The sequence below is a fragment of the Mustela nigripes genome, chromosome 4 (assembly GCF_022355385.1).
Source record: "Mustela nigripes isolate SB6536 chromosome 4, MUSNIG.SB6536, whole genome shotgun sequence".
Classification (NCBI taxonomy): domain Eukaryota; kingdom Metazoa; phylum Chordata; class Mammalia; order Carnivora; family Mustelidae; genus Mustela; species Mustela nigripes.
In genome coordinates this window covers 127,837,801-127,845,883 of record NC_081560.1, presented here as the reverse complement: position 1 = coordinate 127,845,883, position 8,083 = coordinate 127,837,801, and the positions used below count along the sequence as shown (strand labels likewise).

Sequence of the window (8,083 nt, the reverse complement as noted above, 5' to 3'; positions counted from 1 at the left end):
CCCCCCAGTAATTTTATACTTATGACAATGTACCTGAAAGCAGTCCCCATTCACTTAAATGGTTATCATATCATTTTATATTTATGATAAACTAAGGGCATACTCTTTTTTGTTAAAGGTGTTTGAACTATTTTATATATGCAGGCATTTTGTAAGGGACAGATAGCTATCATGTACTTTTGAGGTTTATTTATTTATTTTTAAAGGCTTATTTATTTATCTTGGAGGTGCTGAGGGAGAGAGATTCCTGAAGCAGACTCCCTGCTTAGCACAGGCCTTGATCCCCAGGACCCCGAGATCATGATCTAAGCTAAAACCAAGAGTTGGCCACTTAACCCACTGGGCCACCCAGGGGTCCCTTGAGTTTTAAACTTGTACAACTGCCAACAACTTCTAAGAGACATAGGTGTGATGTGGTCACATAAACCCTCTTGCAGATAACAATGATAAGAACAGAGTAAAGTGATAATTAAAAATTAGGACTATAGTTATTTAAAGATGCTGGGAAGTATCACAGAGCAGTCAAAAAAGTCTAGAGGGAAATTTAATCTAAAAAGATTGAGTGGAATTGTGAATTTGTAACTTTCTGACCCAATAGCCTTTTTCTTGATATACTTTCCAATGGCAAACTGCAGCATTACTGACTAAAGGTAGCAGGGATCAGAGATTAGGTCTGGAAAACCATGTGGACATTGAAAGATGAAATGCTGGCAGCAGCAAAACCACAGGAAGTGTATATAGGTAACTGCACACCTGTCTGAGAAGTTCGAGGGAGCCTGGTTAAAGGGGTCCCTTAGAAACAGGGGGATATGAGAGAGACAATTACCTATCAGTAAGAATAGGGAGGGTCAGAATAGCACTCAGCTGTCTTAATCAAATTGATATTTATAGAACATTATATATGACAACTATAGCATACTCATTATTTTCAAGTGCATATAGAATCTTCTCCAAGATAGACTGTATACAGGGCCATCAAACAAGTTTCAATAGATTTCAAGAGATTGAAAATTTACAGAATATGTTTTCTGACTACAATGGAATTAAATTCAAAATCAACAACCACAAAACATCCAGGAAAGCCCTAAATCTTTAGAAGTTAAATATCTTGCTGCTAAACAATCATGAGTCAAGAAATCAGAAAGAAATTTAGAATAATTTTGAATGATAAGATACAGTGTATCAAAATTAGAAGAAAATAAATTGTGGAGGGCACAGCTATGGTAGGTATATTTATAGCTTTAAATGTTCATATTAGAAAACAAAAAAAAGTCTAAAGTAATTGTTCAAAGCTCACACCTTTGCACTTTAGTAAACTATAAAAGGAAGTAAAAAAATTAAACCCAAAGAAATAAGTTAAGAAAAAAAGACAAAGGAAAATCAGTGAAACCAAAGGCAAAACACGAGTCATGTTGATAAACTTCTACTCAGACTGAATAAAAAAAAGACAGAGTCTATAAAAAAGCTACTAGAAGTAAGAAACAAGTTTATCAAAGTTGCAGGATACAAGAACAGTGTACAAAATTAAGAGTATTTCCATATATAAACAATTAACTATTAGAAAATGAAGTAAAACTATAATTCTGTTTATATCAGTTTCCAAAACCATGAAACACTAAACTGTGCACAAGACCTATAAATGCAAAGTACAAAACCATTGCTGAGAGAAGTAGAAGAACACTTAAATGACTGTAGAGGTATATCGTGTCCGTGAATTGGAAGACTGAGGTTTTTTTTTTTTTAATGATTTTATTTATTTATTTGACAGAGAGAGAGAGATCACAAGTAGGCAGAGAAGCAGGCAGAGAGGGGGAAACAGGCTCCCTGCTGTGCAGAGAGCCTGATGTGGGACTCCATCCCAGGACCCTGAGATCATGACTTGAGCCAAAGGCAGAGGCTTAACCCACTCAGCCACCCAGGCGTCCCAGAAGACCAAGTTTTATCCTTAAATTGGTCTGTAGTTTTGGCATAGTGCTGCAAAATTCCAACCTATGAAAGCCAAAGCAGTTTGAAATAGAAGAGAAATACTGCAGGAGTTATATTACCCAATTACTATAAAACTATTAATCAAGGCATGGTGGTACTGGAGAAAGGATGTCCTATGGATCAGTGGACTAGTAATACAATCCAGAAAAAATGTTTATTGGATATATAATTATCAAAATACATAATATCAATTTTCAACAAGAATGGTTAAGGTAATATAAGGGGGAAAGACAGGTCTTTTCGTCTTTTCAAGAAATACTGCTGGAACAAATGCAAATCTACATGGAAAAAAGTTACATTTGCTGTAACCTTATACTATACTAAAACATTAACTTAAAATGAGTTGTGACCCTAAATATCAAAGCTAAAGCTATAAGATTTTTTAGAAGAAGAATGGAAAATTCTTTGTGACCCTGGGAAAGGCAAAGATTTCTTAGGACACAAAAAATCATGATCGTAAGAGAATATAATTCAGAAAGAGACTATTATCAAAATAAAAAATTTGTTCTTTGAAATATATTAAAAAGATAATTTATAGAAATTTATGTTTGACGAAGGACTTGTGTCTGGAATATATAAAGAATTCCTGGAAGTCAAAAATAACAATCCAAATAATCTAATAAAAGTGGCAGAAAAACCCTAAAATATGTGCTTCACAAGTAAAAATATATGAGTGGGCAATAGGATATGGAAAGATACTGAACACGAGTGATCTGGGAAAATGGAAGCCTGTAGAGATCTTCATCTGGGGAAATGGCCAGGCTCTGCCTCCTCTCTGTTCTCTAGAGCCCCACCCAACCTTCCTGTACTCTAGTTTCTGAGATCTTGGATTTTTGATCCCGCCCTTGCTTTGACTTCTTGATAATCCCTGGCTCAAAGCCCTGACACCGGGGCCTGTTGGGACCAACAGTGTAGATTGTTGAACATTTTTACTGGAAGAGAATAACCCCTCAGGCAAAAACATGGAATCGAACTGGTGCCTTGGCTTTTCATAAAGAATTCCAGGGCTAGTCTAGTACTTCCTAATTGTTATTCTTTATACCGTCATGCTTTCACTTAGTGCCTCTGCCTGTTTTCTTTTCCTTTCCTGAAGTTATTTAATCATGTCTCTCTTTTCATTCTGCTTGTGTGCTAGTCTGCAAATTCCCTCAATGCCAGTTCTTCTAGAAAATTTTCCATTTTTTAAAAATAGGAATGAAACAGCTTTCAGTAAATTTAGTCATTTTTTTCTTAATGAGTATTTTATTTTATTTTTAAAAAGATTTTATTTATTTATTTCACAGAGAGATTACAAGTAGGCAGAGAAACAGGCAGAGATAGAGGGGGAAGCAGGCTCCCCACCGAGCAGAGAGCCCGATGTGGGGCTCAATCCCAGGACCCCGAGATCATGACTTAACCCCCTGAGCCACCCAGGTGCCCCTTCATGAGTATTATATTTTATAAGATTACATCATCTAGTTTTTAGGCTAGCGGGCTTTTAATTAAGTATATTTTGAATATTTGTTTTCTCATATGTGAGAGGCCAGAATGCTTATATCAGAAGGGACTGTTGGGGCATTTAATTAGCAAACACTTAACATGGTGCCTACCCTTTGCCAGGCACCAACTTGGTACTATTAAAAATAGAACTACTATAACCTTCACAAAAACCCCACGACATAGGTGCACTATCAGATCCCCATTTTACCAGTGAGAAAACAGGCAGAGAGCAGTGAGGAAAGGTGCCAAGGCCAAATAGCTAACAAATAGCAGAGCCGGCCTTTGGAGCCAGAGTCTGGCTCCAAGTTCTCCCTAAGTTGTATTATATAGCAGTACAGCCATATTCATTCACAATGTTAGCGCCAGAATGCCTTAGGAGAAGAACTGCGTTTTACTAAAAAAGTAAATGTATTTCTTGTGTATGTCCTTGATCTGTCAAATTCAGTGTGTTTGTGACTCTCCGTAAAGTTTCAGCCCTTCTAGGATAAGCAACTTTAGTACTGACCGAGGTCCTTGCTGAGGTGGTTCACCCATTTCTTTCCCTAGAGTGAGGCGGGCCCCTGTGCCTCCCAGGCAGAGCCCCGCGGAGCTGGGGTTGCTCGCTTCCACGTATAGAGAGCATCTGCTTTCAGGTTGAGAACATTTTCTAAGACTTTGTTGCTTTTGCCATCAACAGTAATAGATAATTTTATTCAAAGCTAGTTTTATACAGATAGATTTTTGTGTTTTTGACCTGGCATGAGAGTGACTTTAAAAACTCCAAAGCTGAGGGACGCCTGGGTGACTCATCTGTTAAGCATCTGCCTTGGGCTCAGCTCATGATCTTAGGGTCCTGGGATCAAGCCCCGTGTTGGGCTCTCCGCTCAGTGGGGAGCCTGCTTCTCCCTCTGCCTCTGCCTGCTGCTCCCCCTGCTTGTTCTCTCTCCCTTTCTTGCTCACTCTCTCTATGACTAAATGACTAAATAAATAAATGAAATCTTAAAAAGAAAGAAAGAAGGAGAGACAACTGAAGCTGAGAGGTGGAGAACAAAGTGGTGTTGAGGTAGGATTGATGAGTACTCTACTGAGGAAGGTCCCTTCATAGCTTCGTTTCTCTCCCCACAGCACCTTCTCCACACTCTGACCCAAGGTTCTGCCTCGACAAAATTCCATTTCTTTCCAGTGCCCCAATAGATGCCAGACAATAGTCATATCTGTGAATATTAAGACTCCAGATGCCTTTGGTCTCCTGTGAACACGTTGTTGATTTTCACAGACGTAGCACCTGCTCTCAGAGAACAGATAGATCTGACTCATCTTTTCCTCGCTGTGCTGGCCAGCATGGGGCTTTACAGCAGTGGTTGGCAAACGTTTCCTTTCAAGGGCCAGGTAGTAAGTATTTAAGGCTTTGTGGGCCATATTACTGTTATAGCTACCCAGCTCTGCGTTGGTCTCTGGAAAGTAGCTATCAGCGGCAAGTGAATGAGCAGGTGCGGCTATGTTTCAACAGAATTTTGCTTACAAAAACAGGGAACTGGCGGGATTTGGCTCCTGTGCCATGGTTTGCCGGTCCCTGCCTTGGAGCATTGAGCAGTTGTGCCAGTCAGAAGGATAAGCTGCACTGTGGTAACAGAGAACCCCGATACCTCTGTGGCTTTATCCACCAAAGTTAGTTTTCTGCTCATACTTTCTGTCCAGTGGGAATTGGCAGGATGTTCCTGCCTGTTCTAGATACTCAGTCCCCAGGCTACTGGGGGGCTTCAGCTAAACCTGGGCTCCCATGCAGCAAAGGAAGGGGAAGGTGTCAGGTCATAAACTTCCTTAAAGCTTTCACCTTAGCGGAAACACGTCCTGTGGCCAACTTCAAACGAAAAGAAGATGCGATGCCGCTATGAACCTAGAAGGAAGAAAATAGAATATTTTTGAACAGCCCAAGAAATCTTTCATGGAAGATGACCAATAAAACAGGCTGAAACATAAAAATGAGAGATCTGGGATGGGTACCTAGAGCCCTGAGGCACTTGGGGAGGGGGGTGTGTCCTAGAGCTCCACAGATTACAGTTGGAAAGTCTTTGTTTTAAAGAAGATTATCAGGGATGCCTGGGTGGCTCAGTGGGCTAAACCACTGCCTTCGGCTCAGGTCTTGATCCAAGGGTCCTGGGATCGAGTCCCGCATCGGGCTCTCTGCTCAGCGGGGAGCCTGCTTCTCTCTCTGCCTCTGCTGCCTCTCTGCCTGCTTGTGTGTACTCGCTTGCTCTCTCTCTCTCTGGCAAATAAATAAAAAATCTTAAAAAAAAAAAATAAAGAAGATTATCAGCCTAAATACTGGGAGAACAAGTTCTAGGTTTCAGAGGTTGTACACCAAAAATACATTGAGCTGAACTGATTTCATAGTAGATATTGTCATTTTTGGAGAATTAAATTTGTTGAATTTTTAAGATTTATTTCTTTTAAAGAGTGAACACACATGAGCAGGGGGATGGGTGGTAGGAGAAAGAGAGAGAGAAAGAATCTCTAGCAGAATCCCCACTGAGCACAGAGCCCAACGAAGGGCTTGATCTCATGACCCTGAGATCATAGCCTGAGCTGAATTCAAGAGTTGGATGCTTAACTGACTGAGCCACCCAAAGTGCCTCAGTTTGTTGAACTTTTATATTAATTCTTAACCTTGGTTCTTCGTCTTAAGAGACTTAGGTTGTTATGCGAAACACTATTAGTATAAAAATATTGATATTATCTATGCTTTAATAGGTTAAGTGATCACTATGATAAACCAATTACATTGTTAAAAGAACTGTAGAGACAGTGTGCTTTTAAAATTATTTTTAAGATTTTTAAGTTTTTCTTTAATCTTTCCCCAGCTTTATTGAGGTATAATAGGTATATAAAGTGCACATAATTAATTTATACAGTTTGGTGAATTTGGGTACATGTATACACTCCTGTTAACTTCACCATAATCCATGTAATAAACATATCCATCACCTGCAAAGGTTTCCCTGAATGCTTGGTTGGTTTTCTTTTTCTTTGTTTGAGCATGAATCTAGCTTATTAATAAATTTTGAAGTGCACAAGACCTTATTGTTAACTGTAAGCAGTATACTGTTCAGCAATTTTCTGAAAGTATAACTTCCCACTTGTATAACTTTTTGTACTTTTTAATTTAGGTATTAGGTGTTGACGGTAATATGGGTGGTATTTTGATGGTGGGGCTCACCAATGACTTGCTCTATGCTCCCCCTTCCTGTGGAGTTTCTGCGACAGCATAGGCCAGAAAAATGGCAATCTGAGAAGCAAAGTGTCATCTTTAATAACTAGGAGACTGTGTCCGAGGAGCTTGAATCTGTGTCTTGGGACTGACAGAGGTAGGTGGTTCTGCACAGAAAGTTAGCCAGGAATGTCCAGTTCTTAAGAAGAACATTGAGTCCCATTACATTCCCTGATGTATAGAACAAGGGAAAGAGACATGGGAACATGGCTTTTTACCTTCTTAAGGTACACTGACCCTCCTGGTTATAATTGCTTGGGGCTCTGGCCAATAAGATTAGCAAATTCTCCAGGGTTGGGGAAAGCAGGAGCAGGCAATGCTCAGGTATATTTGGATTGGGGAAAGAGGCAGGAGTACCTCCACTGCCCCCCCCCCTTGCAAAAACTTAATATTTTTTAGATTTATTTATTTGATACAGAGAGAGGGAAGATGAACAGCGGGAGGGGGCGGGGAGAGGAATAGTGAGAGACAGACTCCCCACTGAGCACGAAGCCTGACACAGGGCTTGATCCCAGGAACCCAAGATCACAACTTGAGCCGAAGGCAGATGCCTAACCAACTGAGCCACCTGGGCAATTTTTGAGAAACTTTTCCCCAAAGGCAACGTTATTTTTTTCTTTCTTTAAAATTTCTAAAACCAGTTTTCAGTTGAATTGGGAAAGGTTTTCCTTTATTCTCTGATATATAGTGAGCTTGACATAGTTTTATCACATCATTTGTTTCTTTGTGCAACTTATCATTATTAGGACTAGTAAAGATATCATTTTTCTTCCTTTTTTAAAAGAACCATTAGTATTTAATTTTTTATTGAGATATAAATGACATATGTTATATTGGTTTCAGGTGTACAACAAGATGATTGAATATCTGTATTACCTATAACAAAATGATCACTACAGTAAGTCCAGCCAGCATCTGTCCCCATATATAGTTACGGAATTTTTTCCTTCTCATGAGATCTTTTCAGATCTCTTCTCTCAACAACTCTTTTATTTATTTATTTATTTGACAGAGAGAGAGAGAGAGATCACAAGTAGGCATAGAGGCAGGCAGAGAGAGAGAGGAGGAAGCAGGCTCCCTGCTGAGCAGAGTGCCCAATGCAGGACTCGATCCCAGGACCCTGAGATCATGACCTGAGCCGAAGGCAGCGGCTTAACCCACTGAGCCACCCAGGTGCCCTCTTCTCTCAGCAACTCTTAAATAGGCAGTGAAATATTATTAACTGGGGCGCCTGGGTGGCTCAGTTGGTTAAGTGGCTGCCTTCGGCTCAGATCCTGATCCCAGCGTCCTGGGATTGAGTCCCACATCGGGCTCCTTGCTCGGCAGGGAGCCTGCTTCTCCCTCTGACTCTGCCTGCCACTCTGTCTGCCT

General features: G+C 40.2%; 1 protein-coding gene and 1 long non-coding RNA gene across 2 annotated transcripts in view; one reads left to right on the top strand and one right to left on the bottom strand.

Annotated features, from left to right (window-relative positions):
* Positions 1–8,083, top strand: part of ANK3 (ankyrin 3) — a 670,694-nt gene that overhangs the window by 68,453 nt on the left and 594,158 nt on the right. The window lies entirely within an intron of this gene.
* Positions 1–8,083, bottom strand: part of LOC132015200 (uncharacterized) — a 14,161-nt gene that overhangs the window by 4,171 nt on the left and 1,907 nt on the right. The window contains exon 2 of the long non-coding RNA XR_009403582.1: positions 5,279–5,341. This is a non-coding gene — a long non-coding RNA (uncharacterized LOC132015200). The remainder of the gene's footprint in view (positions 1–5,278; positions 5,342–8,083) is intronic.